Here is a 19,822-nt window from a genome sequence, read left to right on the forward strand (position 1 = left end):
TTTCTGTGAAGAGCTTCTGTACATCTTTTGTTAGAACTTCTTCAGTTTCTCTCAATAATGTTTTGTAGCTTTCTGCTAAAGGTTCTGTGCCTCTTTTGTTAGATTTATTCCAGGATAAATACTGTCTTCTGTAAATTTCTTTTTCTGTCTCTGTGCTACTCACATGGAAATACAGTTGGTTTCTGCACACTGATTTTACAACGGGCAAGTTTACCAAATTCACTTATTAATTATAATAGTTTGTCATTAAATTCTTTTAGATATATAAGTATGGGAGTATTTAAAATTTTTATAAGACCGAATTATTTAATACTTTTCTTAATCGTTTCTGGCTTTGGCATTAGGGTCAGAAAATCCTCCATTATTCCAACATTTTAAAAAAGGCCTACTCGGGGCTTCCCTGGTGGCGCAGTGGTTGAGAGTCCGCCTGCCGATGCAGGGGACGCGGGTTCGCGCCCCGGTCCGGGAAGATCCCACATGCCGCGGGGCGGCTGGGCCCGTGAGCCATGGCCGCTGGGCCTGTGCGTCCGGAGCCCGTGCTCCGCGACGGGAGAGGCCACAACAGTGAGAGGCCCGCGTACAGAAAAAAAAAAAAAAGGCCTACTCTTTCTGACAGCACTTTTTATGGCTTTACGGTTTCATCAAACTTGTCCTCTTTCTCAAATGCTTCTTGGCAATTTTAATGTGCTTTTTTTTATCTGCCTAAATTCTAGAATTATTTTGACAGTGTGAAAATGTCCCTTCGGAATTTTTTGTTGGGGTGACGGCTGATCTTATTTAAAAATTGTTGCCATTTTTATAACGTTCACATTGACTATCTGGTATGTTTGCATAATACGTTTGCGTGGCTTCAGGTGCTCAGTTCACTTATCTCACTCTGCTGTGGTTTTGAGAAGAGGGAACAGTAAGATACAGGAAGTAGTGCAAGACGCTGATACACATCGACGCTGGATGACAGGCTCCCGGGAATTCATCGTGCCGACTTCTCTGCTCTGGAGCGCCTTTGAAAATATCCTTGGAAATTAAAAAAAGAAAAAATCTACCTGTCTACCTACTGACCCAGTCGTTTGCTTCATCGGCTCTGCAGCTCTCTTTTATATTTTTTTTTCTTTTATTCTCTTTTTCTTCTTCTTTTCTTCTGCAGCTCTCTTTTAAAAGCCACTCTTTATTTATTGCAACTGGGACGGCTGTCCTTGTGTATTTGATGTTGTTGGTTTCCACCATCTTTATAAACCTTGAGCAGCAAAGCAAAGGTTGAACGTAGCTCTCTGTTCATTGATTCGTATAAATGGAACACGGTTCCCGAGGGCTTTTCAATAATTCATGGTTTTATAAACATGGAAATTCATTTCAGTGTGTCCAGGAGGACGCTGCTCTCGAATGGACGGCAACGCCTGGGAACCAAGGTGTGCTCTGCTTCCTGGGTTGGGCCCCTCTCCTCCTCCCCTCCATGCGTCCCCAGATCATGCCTTCTGGGGAGGCCTTGGAGCTGTTTCTTGTGGGAACCTTGTTTAGACACTGAGGTGCGCTGACCGAAGCCTGGATAGGGAGGCTCACCTCCCGGGGTGGCTGAGGGGCGTCCGACAAGGTGCTGATGGCTTTGCGCCTTCAGCAGGGCCAGTCTTGAGGCCCCATGGGGTCCAGGTGCATCTGAGCATCCCGGGAACTGTGTGCCTCCCAGAGGTTAGTGTCCCCAGAGCCACCGGGTCCTGTAACTCTTGGTTGTGCTTGGATCTTCCCCTTGCTGTGTGGCTCAGGCAACAATATTAAATTTCAGAACCCCTGGGTTTTTAGATATGAAATATCTATTTTAATATCTGCCATTAGAGCATTTGTGAGATGATACATACTCGATAGATTTGTAGAGAATTTGTGCAGAGAATTCAAAGGGGGACATTTCATGTTAATTTAGTTTTGTTATTTAGTGTTACAGACACACCACTGGCCATGACAGGCTCAGGAGAATGACGACCAGGTAACACAGATGACCTCCTTGCCCTGAAAACAGAGGTGCTGAAGCCCTCTGGGCAATCCCAGTATCTCTTCTTCTCCATCAGTTAGGCGTAAGGTTATAGGGAAAGATGCCTTTCTTAATAAAAACAGCACTTTTCTTAATAAAAATAGCACCCAGATGCTCTGAGGTCGGGAGAGTTTCCAGGGCTGGGAGTAGCCTAACTGCTCCTCCAGGTGGGAACTTCTCTTCGGATCCACTGCCGCGGGTCACCTTCTCCATCACAAGGCCATGCTTTACACCCAGGGAACCACCACCCAGGTCAAGACTTAGAACATCTGCAGTGATCCAGACAATTTTCCCAACACACTTCTAAATTTTTCTTAATGATGTATAAAACTTTCTTGTCAATCTTTAGATATTTATGCCTTCATTAGGAATTCAGAATCAAAAGTTTCAGTTATAAAACCTTCTTAGGATACAAATTGGATTTAAAAGATATTGACCCCTTGCCTGTTATAATCATTACATGTTTCCTCGCGGTCTGTCATTTTAACTTTTACTCTTTGGAAATTTCAAAGATGCCTGAGGCCAAATCTGCCAATGTTTTCTCTTAAGAATTTCCAGTTTCACATCCTGGTTATGAAGACCTTCCTTACGCCAGGGTCGTAAACATTGATTTCCCTATATTTTCTTCTGCTAATAGCTAAACATATTTAGATATTTTCTTTGTCAGGAATTAAGTTTTGTATTTTTGAATTTATTTTTGAATATGATGTGAATAGGAATAAGAATGTTTTTCAAATGGGAAACCTATTTTTCCAATTCTATTTTTTTTAAGTTTTAACTGGCTCAGTCTTTTTTTTTTAATTGAAGTGTAGTTAATTTACAATGTTGTGTCCAATTCTATTTTAATGAATACTTTCCATACTGAATTGCCACCTATATTATATATATATTAAGATAAAGTAAGTGGCCACTGTGGAATACCTTTTGAACTGTTGCTCCATCTGCGTACTTCTGCGCCAGTCTCTAATTGTTTTGATTAGCATCACTCTGTAATTTGGTTACAGGGAAAGTCTCCACTGATAGTCTCAATTTTCATAAATTTCTTGGCAATATTTATATATTTATTCTTCCAGTAGAATTTTATTATTGATTGATTGATTGATTGATTTTTGGGGTCGCACCACCCAGCTTGTGGGATCTAGTTCCCTGACCAGGGATCAAACCCGTGACCCCTGCAGTGGAAGCGCAGAGTCCTAACCACTGGACAGCCAGGGAAGCCCCAATTCTTCCAGTAGAATTTTAGAAACAACTTTTCAAGTAACAAATATTCTCATGATGTTAAAGAGAGTCGGGTTGAATGCCACATTTAGTCTGGGACACTCCACATCTTCACCCAGCACATTTTCACATCCAGAAACAAGATGTGTCTTTCTTTATTTAAACAAGCCTCTCAGTATATACTCCAAGAAAAGTTTTATAATTTTCTTCATAAGATCATGCAAGGGTCTTGTTAAACGTGTTGCCAGATATTTCACAATTTCTCCCCTGTAACATTTTACCTTGGTCAGTGGGGAGCTTCAGCCTTTCGTACCTTCTGGCGCCCCTGCTCACAGGTGCAGCTGGTCTGCACAGTGTGGAAGGCACTGGCCCTGGAGGAGACAGGCCCACACTGAGGAGAGGGGAGGGCAGTGGGGTGTGGGTGCATCTCCGTTTGCCACTCCGCAGGGCTCTCTGCACCCCTAGACATGCTGGCCCTGACTCATCACACTTGGTGATGTTCTCTGTATTAGTCTGCCAGGGCTGCTGTGTAACAAATACCACACACTGGGCAGCTTAAGCAACAGACATTTGTTGTCTCACTGTCCTGGAGGCTGGAAGTCCACGATCAAGGTGTCAGCAGGGCTGGTTCCCCTGAGGCTTCTCTTCTGGGCGTGTGGATGGCTGTCTTCTCCCTGTGTGCTCATGTGGTCGTCCCTCTGTGTGTGTCTCTGTCTTGATTTCCTCTTCTTACAAGGACACCTGCTGTACAGGATTACAGCTCACCTCTCTACAGGTTTAATCCAGCTGCAATCTGAGGTACTGGGTTACAATGTTCGCATATGAATTTGGGAGAACAATACAGAATACGGCCCATAATGGGCTCAGAAGGCTCCTCAGTGACTCCTTTGAATTGTCTGTGTCTAAATAATATCATCTTAAAATAAGGTCATTTTATTTCCTCTTTTCTAACATTCTGCTAAGAAAAAAGTATTTTTAGAAACCTTGTAAATAAAGTATAAGGGTGGCTGACCTTCCTTCAGTGTCATACTGGGCATTGTCCCACAGGCCTATGGAAGGTTGTTTAACTCTTTAAAGGAATAAACTCGTTATTGACACATCATTTACCTAGCAGTGCCAAGACTTTGTGAAATTTCACTTGAACTTGAAGACTTTTGTGCAGTAGGGATGCAAATGATTACTGATGCTTAGAAAAAACTCCAAAACTGACGGTGCAGCAGCCCTGTAGGACATGAACAAGTTTTACATCTAACCTAGCAATCTCTCTCAGTATCCTTGCTCCTTTGCTTGTAAACACTCAATTCCCACAATGCTCTTTTACCAACTTGGCTACCTATGGGTTCTGTCATTAATGACTTGAATAAACCTTTGACATGTGCTCACTGTTTATTGGCAAGAGAGACTTTCTTTAAATCATACTCTGACAGGTTATACATGCATACTGCATTTAAGGCTGACCAGAGAAGTGTTGATTTGCCTCTGGAATTATAGCTCTGTTTGTCTCTGGAGTAATTCCTGTGAAGCAGCACATCAATCCATTCTGCACACTTGTGACCCGTGCTCCTACGTGTGTGCTCTCCTGTATGCCAGCCAGCGAGGGCAGCACGCTCTTCCCAGTGAGCACCTGTTTGCTCTCACGTGGTAAGGTAACCGCGCAGCCAGTGAGTTGCTGCCTGTGCCCTGAGCCGAGGGAACTCTGCAGCATGGCGTGGTGGGCAGATTCATCCTGTGGCTGTGGATCCTCCTTCTCTATTTCTTCTCGTGGCACATGTTTTTGACCTGTGTTGTCTGGCAAGAGGTATGCAATGGATGGTGTTGACCCAGTGCAGAGAAACACAGAGCAGTGAGCTGCAGGTTAGGGTGCAGTGTCATGGCAACTCTGCAGCATTTAAGGATAAGCAAGGGGACCAGAGGGCGGGGACCAGTGGGTCATGAGGAAGGGGGTGAGCAGAAGGCCTCATAATGATCATAATCATCAATGAGCAAGCGCTTCTCCCACACCGTTCAGTCCCCAGGATGGTCCACACCTGAGGATAGAAGAGCTCAGGTCTACCGCGACGTGACCATCTGACCTTCCCCAGGAGGTGGTCCCGCCCCGTCTCCACTCCATCCTCCTGCTTTCTGCTCCTCCTTCCACCCTCTGGAGAGAGCTGAGCACCCACAGGTGGTCTCTCCTTGGTCACCCCTCGCCACCCTGAAGAGGTGAGACTTTTTCCACGGCACTCCCGAAGGCGTGATGGGACTCCTCGGGGTGGGGGTGCTGAGCCAGCAAGGCGCGGCTTGACCCTGAGGAGCTGACAGAGACCCTTGCCCCATTTCCATGGAAACTTGCTCCACATTCCCTCTCCTGCTTCTGACCACACATGTAAACAAAGTGGTAAAAGTAATATCATTAATTGTGATAGGTGCTCTGAAAACAGTGAACATGGTGCCAGGATGGAAAGCCACAGACGCAATGGTCAGGGGAGGCCTGACTGAGGAAGGGACTGTGACATTTAAGATATGGAGCAGGCAATTAGGCAAGAGAAAGAAATAAAAGGCAGCCAGATTGTAAAGGAAGAAGTAAAACTCTCTCTGTTTGCAGATGACAGAATCTTACATGTAGAAAACCATAAGATTCATCAAAGCAACTGTTAGAACTAATAAATCAATTCAATAAAGTTGCAGGATACAAAATCAACATAAAAAAATCTTGTGTTTTGATACACTAGTAATGAACCACCTGAAAAGGAAATTAAGAAAACAATCCCATATACAACAACAACAAAAAGAATAAGGGCTTCCCTGGTGGCGCAGTGGTTGAGAATCTGCCTGCCAGTGCAGGGGACATGGGTTCGAGCCCTGGTCTGGGAAGATCCCACATGCCGCGGAGCAACTAGGCCCGTGAGCCACAACTGCTGAGCCTGCGCGTCTGGAGCCTGTGCTCTGCAACAAGAGAGGCCGCAAAAGTAAGAGGCCCATGCACCGCGATGAAGAGCGGCCCCCGCTCGCCACAACTAGAGAAAGCCCACGCACAGAAACGAAGACCCAACACAGCCAAAAATAAATAAATTTTTAAAAAAAATAATAAAATACTTAGGAATAAACTTGACCAAGGAGGTAAAAGACTTGTACACTGAAAATCATAAAACATTGGTGAAATAAATTAAAAGAAGGCACAAATAAATGGAAACATATCCTATGTTCACGGATTGGATGACTTAATATTGTTAAAATGTCCCCACTACCCAAAGTAATCTACAGATTCACTATCAAAATCCCAGTGACATTTTTTACAGAAATAGAAAAACCCATCCTAAAATTCATATGGAACCATAAAGGACCACAAATGGCCAAAACAATCTTGAGAAAGGTTACCAAAGCTAAAGGCTTCACACTTCCTGATTTCCAAATATATTAAAAACTTACAGTAATTCAAACAGTACAGTATGACATAGAAACAGACATGTAGGCCAGTGGAACAGAATAGAGAGTCTAGAAATAAATCCATGCACATATGGTCATTTGATCTTTGACAGGATGCCAAGAATACACTATGGGGAAAGCATTATCTCTTCACCAAATGGTGCCGGGAAAAACTGGATTTCCACATGCAAAGGAATTAAATTGGACCCTTATCTTACATCATACACAAAACTCAACTCAAATGAATTAAACATGTAAAGATAACACCTGAAACTGTAAAAAAAATCCTAGAAGAAGACATAGAGGGAAAGCTTCCTGATATTGGTCTTGGCAATGATTTCGTGGATTTTACACAAAAAGTACAAGCAACAAAAGCAAAAATAGACAAGAGGGACTACATCAAAATAAAAGGCGTCTGTGCCACAAAAGAAACAACCAACAGAGCAAAAAGACAACCTACTGAATGGGAAAAATATTTGCAAACCATATATCTGATAGGGGGTTAATATCCAAAATATATAAGGAACTCATACAACTCAATAATGAAAAAAAAAAAGAAACCAAATAACTAGATTTAAAAATGGGCAAAGGACTTGAATAGACACGTCTCCAAAGAAGACATACAAATGGCCAACAGGTATGCAAATAGATGCTCAACGTCACTAATTATCATGGAAACGCAAATCAAAACCACTTTGAGATATCACCTCATTCCTGTCAGGATGCCCATTACCAAAAAAAAGAAAAAAAAACAAGAGAGAGAGGGGGGAAAGAAAGAAGAAGGACAAAAAGTGTTGGCAAGGATGTAAAGAAATTAGAATACTTGTGCACCGTTGGTAGGAATGTAAAATGTAAATTGGTGCAGCTTCTATGGAAAAAATATGGAGGTTCCTCAAAAAATTAAAAATAGAACTACCATATGATCCAGCAATCCCACTTCTGGGTACCAGTATCCTGAAGCGACATCTGATCTCCCACGTTCATTGCAGCATCATTCACAAAGTCAAGGTGCGGAGAAACCTAAATGTCCACTGAGCGATAAATGGATGAAGAAAGTGTGGTTTATACACATAATGGAATAGTATTCAGCCATGAGAAATAAGGAAACCCAGCCACGTGTGACAACATGGATGAACCTTGAGGACATTAGGCTAAGTGAGACAAGCCAGTCACAGAGGGATAAATACTGTATGATTCCACTTATATGGGGTTTCTAAAATAGTCCAACTCCTAGAAGCTGAGGGCAGAGTGGTGGTTGCCAGGGCCTGGGAGGAGGGGGATGGGGAGATGTTGTTCAATGGTGTGAAGGTTCAGTTACACACGAGAAATTGGGTCTAGAGTTCTGCTCCCCAGCACTGCTTATAGCCGACCATGCTGAATTGTACACTTCAGTTTTGTTAAGAGGATAGATCGCATGTGAAGTGCTCCTGTCACACATACCCCAAAGTCTCCCTAAAGGATGAGTGCGACCAGCCTCTTCCTTCCAGAATGAGGGGATGGTTTGTGGAAGTTCTCAGGCTGCCAGAGCTGGGTGTTCAGGAGTGTGAGAGGGGTCCGCAGCCTTGGGACCCTGTGGAAGATGGAGCCAGGGGTCACATGGGAGCCTCAAAGGCCATGGAGTGTGGCATGTTGATGTTTCTCTGAGCGTAGGTGAGAATCCACTGGACGATGCTGAGCAAGAGAGAAACCTGATCCAGTTTTCCTTCTTCAGTGGCTGCGGACAGAGAAGCAATTGATGCAGACAAAGACATGGTATGTGGTGCTGGGAGTGTGTGATAAATGGTGAGTTTGACCTGGTCAAGGAGGCTGGAAATCTTTGCAGGGAAACCTGGACGAATAGAGTGCATTAGGCGAAGGAGGAGGACCAGGTCCTGCTGGTGGGGCTGGTGCAAAGCATGTGGAAGTGTGTAGAAGGCAGGTAAGGGAAGGGCTGCAGGTATGGGATGGGGGTTGGGGGCACAGTGCAGGAGGAGGCAGCGGACCCCGCAGGGGCTGCTGGATAGGTCAAGGGGGGGCCTTTCCCCTTACCTGAAGAGCCTTGGGAAGGGTTTGCAAGGGAAGAAGCTGACATCATCGACTTGGCTTGTTGAGATCAGCTGGGCTGCAGTGCGGAGGACAGAAGGCAGAGGGCGGATCATTTTAGAGGCGATCGTAGATGTCAAGGTGAGAGAAGGTGGGGTTAATTGTGTTAAGAGGTCATCAGTGGAGATGAAGAGAAATAGGTGAATCTGAGAAGAACTCAGTAGCTAAAGTGAACATCATTTGGTGTTAGATTAGATATGTGGAGAGAGAGAAAGAGTGTGTGTGTGTGTGTGTGTGTGTGTGTGTGTGTGTGTGTGTGTGTGAAGGATGACTTCTGAGACGCTGGTTTGTGAACTGGATAGATGGTGGAGCCTCACCTCCAGGTGGAGACCCCACAGGAGGACCCACATCAGGGAGGTACATGGCGGTGACGTTGGGAGTTCAGTCCCAGGTGCCTTTGCAACCTTCACAGGCAGGTGCCAAGCAGGCTGTCGGGTGGTTGGGTCTGGTACTCATAGGAGGAGTTTGGACTAAACATGAATCTATGAGTCACGCCTGTGCAGGCGGTGATGGAGGCCCCAGGGTGGATGAGCACGCTTGGGGACAGAGCAGAGGGAGGGAGGAGATGGTGCAGGGCGGGTCCTGGCGGAGTTACTCAGGGGCCGCTACGTGGTGGAGGGGAAGGGAACTTGGTTTGGGGGCGGCCCTGGAGGAGCGTGCAGGAGGCTGTTTCCAGACGGACGGCATGGATCCAGTGTTGACGATGAGGACGAAGAGTGTCTTTGGACTTGGCTGACGTCTGAGCCAACCCTGAGAAGCAGAGGCTGAGGGGTGGGTTAGGGGAGGAGAAAGCTGGGGGAACAAACAGGGCCTCCTCCTTGTAGAAGTTTGACCGTGAAGGAGAAGAAAGAGCTTGGGTGGTGCCTAGTGGGGAGCGCTGGGGCGAAAGGAGGCTTTCATTTAAAATCCAGGGGCAAGAGCCAGTAGAAAGAAGGTTTTGGATTTAAAAGGTGAGAGGAATAAATTAGAACGATAGAATCACAGGGCCCACCACCCCCTGAGGCGATCCGTCTACTTTCGGACACTTCAGCTTCTAGATTTCCTTATACCAAGTGAATAAACCACCCTTCTGTCATTTCCGCCTGCCGGGCCTGGCTCTCCACAGCGGAATCACACTGAGGAAAAGCCACCCCTTCCTCTAGGATTTCCACGCGAGTCCTTCCAGCCGCTCTCTGCTCGGCGCTGGGTTTCCTTGTTTGCGCGTTTGTTTTCGCGTTTTCAATTTTCAGGCCATTTCTTTCTTCCTGATGGGGCTTTATTTAGGTTTTCCATGTTCCTCCTTCAACCAGAGTTTCCAACAATGGACCCGATTCTCCCGTGGGGGTCTACGCACACATGATATTTGACTTATTGGTCCCAGGTACCCTGGTTCTGAGTAGATAGTTGACCTTTGACATACTCAAGCACGAGTAATTGAAGGTCAGCACAAAGGGCAAATTTCCGTAGCCATTAATTCCATCACCAAAGCCCTTTCCTGATAAAAATTCACATCGTGTTTACTTGTGCGCCCAAAGCAAGACCAGGAAGAACTGGGCGAACGGGTCAGACACATCTGGCTGAACAAGAGGGCACCAGGGACTTATTAAAGCTCCAACTCTGTGTTGTGGAGTCTTAGGCACCACCGACACATCCTGGGGTGTTGGCGAGACTGGAGATAATCTGGGCTAACACACATTTAACATGTGAAAGGAAGTACCAGCTCGGGCTAACGGTCCATGCCTGAGCTGGAGGCTGCTGGAGGCTGAAGTGGACGCTGGGCCTCTTCTAACAAAAGCAGAGTCCAAGGACCACTGACACATCCCAGGGTGTTGGTGAGACTGGAGATACTCTGGGCTAACATGCATTAACACGTGAAAGGAAGCACCGGCTCAGACTAACTGTCCATGCCTGAGCCAGAGGCTGGGCTGGAGGCTGAAGTGGAGGCTGGCCCTCTTCTAACAAAAGCAGAGTCCAAGGACAAAAGTGCTGAGGCTTCTGACCCTGGAAGGTGACCTCTAGGGGAGCAGGGTCCCCGCTGCTGTATTCCATGGGCCTGTGTGTGGCAGGCTCTAGGCACTCCTTGAAATTGTTGGATGAATGATGAAATAAAGTTGGGGTGGCTGATGCCTGCTCAAGCCTATTTTCCCTACATAAGTGGACTGTATTTCTAGAACCATCCGCTTAGGACAAATGGGGCTTCCAATGGCCCATAACCAGCGTGCCGAGAACTTCTTGGCTATCCCCAGATCTGATAACTGGGACAAGAGCAAACGAACACCACACAAGACAATCCTAAATGCCCTTGTCGCTTTCTAGTACCATATCAAGGTCACCGATTCATTTAAAGAATCCCAAAGGGTCTTTGACCTCAATTTTTATAATTTCCTCACTGAAATTCAAGAGAAACTTTCTAGCTGTTCCCTATTATTCCTTTGTTGCTCAGAAAAGTTGGAGTTTAAATGGCAATTCTCTTTAGAATTTAATATCTGTTCCCAAACATTCTCAGTTTAATTGCTAGCTGATCCTTTAGAAAATTGAGTCACTCTATTACATTGTTTTCCTGCACCAATGGCCTGGGAAGAGTTGGCAGAAGTCCCACAGAAGTTAACAGCGTCTGGGTACCAGGCTGTGAGTGCTTTATTAGAAAAGCTTCTGGCCGAGGTTTTCCTTCTTTTAAATTTTTGTTCCTTTTTATGTTTATGTCCAAAAGCCCTGCATTGGGTCCATATATGTTAAAACCAGGATTTGAGTACCTAAACTTCTCTTCAGCTGCCTTTCTAGTTGTTACCACTTATCTTTTCGGATACATAAAGGAGCTTGCCAGGAAATTTGGGCAAAACTATCTTGGTTGAAAGAGCAGTGAGGCAGTGGCTCGCAGATCCAGCTTCAGTCCGGTTCTCCCCTGGGGATGCCCAGCCCTGGGGAAGTCACCTCTCTCCTTGGAATCCATGTCCTGTCTGTAAGGTAAGGGGTTGCACCTGAGGACTCCTGCAATTGCAGTCCAGGCTTCCATCTGGATGAACCACTGCTTCCAGGAAAAATGCCTGCTGACGATGGGCCGCTAGTCAAAACCAGACCAGGCCTGTCACTTAGATACACAGCAGATGCTGGTCGACTGGCTAATTCTTTTCCTCCAGACAAATCTGAGGTCATCACTTTCCAGTAAAAACCTCGAAGGCTCCCCAGTGTCTGTAGCTGCTGTGCTCTGCAGTGCGGTACATGGAAAAGATGCTGTGATTCTCTACCTCTCCTTGCAACGAACTTGGGGCTCCTGCCATTGTCGGGGGCGGTCAGCGTCCACCCCTGACTCTGGGCTGACCCGTGGCTGACCCTGTGGCTTGCCCCAGCTGCAGAACACATGGGAAGGGAGGTGCGCTCGAGGACCTCTCTGTAGACTTCTGCCTCTACTGTGAGAACCAGCCAGGGTGAGCCTTCTGGAGGATGAGGTGCCTGGAGAGGGGTGAGACCCCCCACACACAGCCCAGACCCGGCAGTGCTCAGCAAGAGCTTGGGGCAGACGAGAGGACTCTGCCCAGGTCAGCCGTGCTGTCTGGTCTACTGCAGACATGTGCTGCATGGCGAAGAGCTGTCGTGTGAGCCAGTAGGCTTGGGCTGTTTCTTACCAGGCAATAGCTAGCTGATACACTTCGTAGGACACACCAGGCACCACAAATCTGGCTCTGCTTCCAGTTTCTTCTCGGGCCAAACCTTTCCCCACTCTACACTCTGACATGTGATATGCGTAACAGTGCCCCCGTCCTCTGTCCTTTGTCACCACTCTGTTCTGAGCTGCCCACAGTCTCTGTAGCGCCCCTTCCTAGGTCTGCTTTGCAAATACCTTTCATGCTAAGAGTCTCCTTGGGTGTCATCTCCTCTTTGAGGGCCTCCCTTCCTCTCCAGGAAAAATTGGCTAATACCTTGAGTTGTTCTTTCCTCCACCAAACAAATACTAAACATCTTTAGACCTTTTCCACTCTTCTTGATTTTCATGCTTAGCTGTCTTTTCCATACTGGGAGCCTCTCATACTCACATCTGGGTTCCAGTGCCTGTGTGAGGCATACAGAGATGCTCAGTGCTTGTGGGGCTGGCAGGGCTCCTGGTGCTGGTGGTGTCAGTGCCCAGTGCTTCTACAGCTTTGAGTTTTACTGGCCCCCCTGGGGCCCCTGAGTCTGTCACTTTGAGTCACTGGTGGCTGATGTAGTGGCAACACTGCCCTGTGGATGGACAGCCGGGCTCTCCTGGTTTCTCTGTTTTCTCTGCCTTTTAGCTTCACTTCCCTGGGCCTGAACGTCCTCACCCACTGTATGGAGCACCTCTGCACCCAGCTTCATGTGTTCTCCTGGGCCTGAACGTCCTCACCCACTGTATGGAGCACGCCTGCACCAGCTTCATGTGTTCTCCTGGGCTTGAACGTCCTCACCCACTGTATGGAGCACGCCTGCACCAGCTTCATGTGTTCTCCTGGGCCTGAACGTCCTCACCCACTGTATGGAGCACGCCTGCACCAGCTTCATGTGTTCTCCATACACCTTTTTACCTCAGCCGTTGCTGGCAGCCACCAGTGCGCAGGTGTGACCCAGCGGTACCTCACCTCTGCCGCCCCTCCTGGCTCCCTGCTGCAGGGGCTTCTCTGCTGCTGGACGCCCCCCTCAGCCATCCTCTTCATGCCTAGCCTGAGGGACCTGATGCCCATGGGCCCCCCTTGTCCAGCAGGGTCCTGGGGCTGGTGGACTAACATCTCGCAGTGCTGGCCAGCTCCACTGCACCCTGGATCTGCCCCCTCCTTCCATTTCCATCACCTTAGGGCCTCTCCAGTCCCCTGGGATTGCTCCTCAAATAGACCACCTACTCCCAAGTCCATGACTCAGCACTGTCTCTGGGGGTCCCCAGGGTAAGATGTCCAAGATGGCTGCGAATGGCCCAGAGTTCAGGGGGTGGGCGTAGCCGCCCTCTGCAGAAAACGACAGGGGGATGCACACCCTGGCTCAGCCGCTCTAGGTGGTCCCTTGACCTCCTGGGCTCCTGCTTCCTCCTCGATAAGGTAGGGGCAGGGCCCTGGCTGACGCGACACTATCCGATGCCTCTAGGTGCCACTGCTGCGTGGCTCTGGGGACCCCAGGGAGAATCCGTCTTGTTCCCCGGAGGTCTCTCGCTCCAGCGCAGTGTCGGGCATGGAACGGCCCTACGTTAGCTGTGGAAGGAGTAGGGCTGGTGCTGCAGTCCTGAGTGCAGCCCTGGAGAAAAGCCCTCGGAGCCCCCCGACCCACCCCAGGGTTGGAGTGTGGCCACATGGGGACCGTGCTGTCCCAGCTCCAAGCTTCTGAGGCCTGGTGTGAAAGATGAGGTCTCAGTGTGTGGGTGGAAGTGTTGTCTCCACCGGGACCCAACTTGTAATGACTTTCCCGCGTTCCCTTTTCCCAGCAAATTGAGTTTTAATACCTCTATTAGAACCTGTGGCCCTGTTTGCCTTAGTGGTGGCTCCCTGTGAACAAGGGCTGAAGGTGGCGGAGGTGAAATATGTCTTCTCCTCCGCCCCCCCCAACCCTACCCCAGAAGCTCTAACCTTCTCGAAAACTGAAAAAGGGGAAATCACCTTTCTTAAAATCTAACTCACTCTGTGGCTGGTGACTGACTTCACTAAAGGGGAAGCTCCTAGGACGGGATGGGGGAGGGGCCAGCACAGGTGAGCCTATTATGGGGAGGAAGGAGGGAAGGAGGGAAGAAAGGAGGGAAGGAGGGAAGGAAGGAGGGAAGGAAGGAAGGAGGGAAGGAGGGAAGGAGGGAAGGAAGGAAGGAAGGAGGGAAGGAGGGAAGGAGGGAAGGAGGGAAGGAGGGAAGGAAGGAAGGAAGGAGGGAAGGAGGGAAGGAGGGAGGGAAGGAGGGAAGGAGGGAAGGAAGGGAGGGGGCCCACCATCTCATCAACACCCTGCAGATGGGATGGCCAGGGCCCAGCGCTGGGCTGTTATTCAGGTCTGTGGCCATGTCTTTAAGGGCTCCCATCTGTCTTTTTACAAGTTGGGGAAGAAATTTACGCATCGCTGCTGCCACGTCCAGGGTGGACTTGTGTGCTGCAACTCACGTCAGCTCCCAAGTGCTTTACGAATGGTTTTTCTGTTTAAAGAGGGCGCTTTTCATCAAATATGCTTTTTAAAAAGTATTTATTTATTTATTAAAAATATGATTGGGGCTTCTCTGGTGGCGCAGTGGTTAAGAGTCTGCCTGCTAATACAGGGGACACAGGTTCGAGCCCTGGTCTGGGAGGATCCCACATGCCACAGAGCAACTAGGCCCATGCGCCACAACTACTGAGCCTGCGCGTCTGGAGCCCGTGCTCCGCAACAAGAGAGGCTGCGACAGTGAGAGGCCTGCACACTGTGATGAAGAGTGGCCCCCGCTCACCGCAACTAGAGAAAGCCCTCGCACAGAAACGAAGACCCAACACAGCCAAAAATAAATAAATAAATAAATAAAATTTAAAATCTTAAAAAATATATATATATATTATTGAAATCTAGTTGATTTACCATGTTGTGTTAGCTTCAGCAGAGCACAGTGATTCAGTTATACACACACACATATATTTTCTTTTCCCTTATAGGTTATTACAAAATGTTGCGTAGAGTCCCCTGTGCTCTGCAGCAGGTCCCTGTTGATCACCTATTTTATATGTAGTAGTGTGTATCTGTTAATCCCAGCCTCCTAATTTATCCCCCCTGTAAATTGTTTTCTATGTCCGTGGGTCTATTTCTGTTTTGTAAATAAGTTCATTTGTATCTTTTTAAAATAGATTTTTTCGATTTAAGAAATGCTGTGGCAAAATGTTCATAACTTAAAATTTACCATTTTAACTGTTTCCCGGTGTCCAGTTCAGTGGTAGTAAGTACACTTACATTACTGCGTGACCATCCCAACATCTGTCTCCAGAACTGAAACTCCATCCCCATTAAACACGCCCCATCCCCCCTCCCCCTGCCCCTGGCACCCAGCCTTCTACTTTCTCTGTGACTTTGGGGACCTCACGTAAGTGATATCACACAGTACTTGTCATTCTGTTTCTGGCTTATTCACTAAGTGTCATATCTTTAAGGTCCATCCCTATTGTAACATGTGTTAGAATTTCCTTCCTTTTCGGGGCTGAATAATGTTCCCTTGTATGGATGGACCACATTTTCTTATCCACTCAGCCGTCAACGGAAACTTGGGTTGTTTCCACATTTTAGCTATTATGAATAACACTGCTCTGAACACTGATGTGCAAATATCTGTTTGAATCTCTGCCTTCAGTTCTTCTGGATATATACCCAGAGGTGGAAAGGCTGGATCACCTGGAAGTTCTATGTTTATTTTTTTAAGAAATTGTCGTACTGTTTTTCACAGCTTGAATATGTTTTTTTTAACTGGAAAAAAGGAGCTCTGATGGTGCATCGTTCGGGGAATTTTGATCAGCCTGTGCTTAGAGCATATGCATTCCTGCGTGTTTTTAGTGTGGGAAACAATGCCATCTTTTCCTTTCGGCTCTTGAAGAGCAAGCCCTGATGCTTCAAGGTTATGATGTTTGCCATTTGATATTACAAAGGAAGTTTGTGGGAATAATTTTGAATTCTTCCTTTCAGGTAAGAGGAGCCCATGAAAAGGAATCAGATTGGAGAATGGGTGATAGAAACATGACCATCGTTTTATTTACATAAGGCTCACCCTGTAAAAATCAAATTGATTTTAATAAGTAATAATTCACCTGGAACAAAATTCAAAAGGCATAAAAGGGGCCACAGTGGAAAGAAGCATCTTTCTCTCGGCCCTGTGCTCACCCACCAAGATTACCTTCCCGAGGCGCCCAGAGTTCTCGGCTCCTTATGCCCTGGGGACCTCTACGCACGTACAATCAACAATGTACACATTATTTCTTCATTGTTTGAATAATGCAAATGATACCCTATTGTATACCTGACTCTATACCCTAACAGCGCACTTTGAAGACTTGTTTATATCAGTTCATAAAGAGCTGTCATATTCTTTGTAATAGTTGCCCAGCACTCCATTACTTATAAATCGTTTTAAAGGGAAATTATTCTTTAAATATTGTGTTTCTGATTTAAATGAGGACTGAGGTTCTAGCTACCTGAAGCCTCGGGGCAGGAGTGGAATAGCTAAGAAGCAGCTGGGAGGAAGGCCTTTCTAGGGAAAATTGCCTTGAAATGTAGTTTTGTTTTTAAAACGTTTTATTGAGATCTAATTTAATGCAGAAACGCGAACATATCATAGGTGTATAGCTCCTGAGCTTTTATGAAGTGAACACACCATGAAAGCAGCGTTCGTGTAAAAAGTGGAATGTGATTAGCGCCCAAAGTGAGGTTGTTTTTAGGCAGGGGTATTTCTCTGCTCTGTGTCTGAAAAAACTGAAACTTCAATTCGGAGGCAGGCTTGTTTAGAACCACATGTTGGTCAGATCTAGGTCTCCCTGCTGGATGTGATAACCCAGCAGGGCTCCTGGCTTCCTCAATCATAGAAATTGACCAGAGGCCAGACGAGAAATTCAGGCCAGGCTTTACTGGGGCTCCTGCTGCAGCAGAGGGGGAGGGAGAACAAGTCACAGGTTCCCTTGCTGCTCCCTGAGGGGCAGGAGCTGGTTCCTTATACGGGGTGAGCACAGGGGTGCGTCCAGGCACGGGTCGGGCCGGAGGGGTGGCTTAGGCAGTCTGTGCATCCTTGGGTGGTGTCACGTGCAGGGGCACGCTCAGCACCCCGATTTTCCTGGCTCTTCGGAAGTGGCAGTTGGGTTGTTGGTCTTTTTGTATCTTCTTGTCCATAATTTGCTCCAAAATAGCATATGCACAGCAGCTAGTTTTAGTCCCTTATAGTTTCTTTGTATTTTGTTGCCTGGACACATTTGTCCAGGTGCAAGCATGGCAGCAAAGGGTCCCAGGTCCCAGCCTGTCTCAGACGGACTCTCCCTCCAAGACCGTAGCAACGTTGCCCAGGGACCAGGGCCAGGACTGGGTGCCAGCTGCAGGGAGGACAGAGGCCCCAGGGTCTGTGACCCCACGTTGCACCCCACCCCACCCCCTGCCAAGAACTGCGTCTCCCCACGATGGAGACCTCGGGCCCAGCCTCTGCAGCGTGCTGGCTGTGTGATCTCAAGAACGCTACTTAACCGTTCTGGGCTGCCGTTTTCTCACCTATAAAATGGGGTAACCATGGGTGACCAGGTGACAGAGGTGAGATGCAGAGCTGGGGACACAGTGGCGTCTACCTGAGGGAAGAGCTTACACCGCCCTGCACGTCGGTCAGACTTGCCGGTCGTTGCTGTCACTTGATGGCTCAAACCTCATCCCCTACTTGCTGGTGGCTCAGGGCGATGAGAAGGGGGTCGTCCCGGGGAGACAGAAAATCATCGGAAGGTGTGTCTGTTGTGCAGCGGGGGAGCTGGGCCTGCTGGGCTGACGCAGGGGACAGGGGCGCTGGAGTCCACGTGTGTAGCATCCCAGGGTCCCAGAGAGCCTTCTGACGCAGCCCCATCAGGACGATCCTGACCAAGCCCAGAGTGGGAGGAACGGACCCCCAGGAAGCTCTGGGATCTGCACCTGTGTCCTCCCGACCCCCCATCTCCCCCTGCAGGGCTGTACGAGGAGGAACAGGTGGGGGCTTTGCGGTTGGGGCTGCCCCAGGGCATGTTGCATCCTTGGTCGCCGCTGTCCTCCAGTCCCTGCTGCGGAGCAGCCAGCCCGGCCAGGGGTCTCAGGCCCCTCACTGAGCCCAGACTTTCCATCTGTTCATCCCGCATCCTCTGTGTCTCTAAGCTGCTGCCCAGTCATCAGTTTGCCCCTGGGCTGCTCGTCATCTCTCCCTTTTCTCTCCAAGCCCAGGAAAGTCTCTTTAGCTCTTTCCTCCTGGGGTGCGTGCAGCGAGGGGAGGGCTGCGGATTCCCCAGAGATTAGTAAGGAAACATCAAGGCGCACTCTGGGCTCTGCCCGACATCTGGCCATGCAGCCGGCAGCCAGGACTTGCACAGCACACTGGGGGCTGGACTTGAACGTGCAGCGGTTCTGTGGGGCTGCCAGGTCTGTGCTGTGCTCTGGAGCAGAACCCATCTCGGAGTTGGGGCAGTCCCGGCGGAGTGAGGTCCCACACACCCTCGTGCCCAGCTCCCGGTGCTGGGCGTGGGCCTGTCTGCCTTCCAGGACTTAGGTGTGGTGGGAGTGCGGACCCCAGCCAGATACCCTCCGGCAAACGGCAGGAGGGGTGCGGGCAGACCTCAGCCTCAGAGCTGGAGGTGGGAGGGACCCAGGCTGTGCTGGGCAGGACAGACATCTGGTGGACCCAGCCCTCTTGGGAGCCCTTCCCAAGCTCCTCGTGGGGGCGGGGGGACAGGAGGCTGCACTCTGTCCAGTGCTGTAGCCAGGCCTGCAAATGTGAGGGGCAAGGAGTGTGGCCGGTCACACCCGGGAGGGTCTGCGGGAGAAGGTGACCCCCGGCTGGACTGTGGAGTGGACCAGGAGGTGGAGGTGTTAGGCAGAGGGAATGGCGTGGGGTGGCCCGGTGTGGGGTGGCCCGGTGAGGGGTGGCCGGTGAGGGGTGGCCCGGTGAGGGGTGGCCCGGTGAGGGGTGACCCGGTGTGGGGTGGCCTGGTGTGGGGTGGTCCGGTGAGGGGTGGCCTGGTGTGGGGTGGCCCGGTGAGGGGTGGCCCGGTGAGGGGTGGCCCGGTGTGGGGTGGCCCGGTGAGGGGTGGCCCGGTGTGGGGTGGCCCGGTGAGGGGAGGCCAGTGAGGGGTGGCCCGGTGTGGGGTGGCCCGGTGAGGGGTGGCCCGGTGAGGGGTGGCCCGGTGTGGGGTGGCCCGGTGAGGGGTGGCCGGTGAGGGGTGGCCCGGTGAGGGGTGGCCCGGTGAGGGGTGGCCTGGTGTGGGGTGGCCCGGTGAGGGGTGACCCGGTGTGGGGTGGCCCGGTGAGGGGTGGCCCGGTGTGGGGAAGGGCTTTGCTGGGGCATGAGCGCCGTGGAGGAGTTACTCCGGTAACTTTGGTCACTTCCCATCGTCTGTGTGGAGTCTTGGGAATTCCAGGTCGGAAGGAAGGACGCTCCTGCTCTGTATTCACTGTTGTCCTCTTTTTGATCATTTATTGTCG

This window comes from Stenella coeruleoalba (genome assembly GCF_951394435.1).
Source record: "Stenella coeruleoalba genome assembly, chromosome: 6".
In the NCBI taxonomy this organism is placed as follows: Eukaryota; Metazoa; Chordata; class Mammalia; order Artiodactyla; family Delphinidae; genus Stenella; species Stenella coeruleoalba.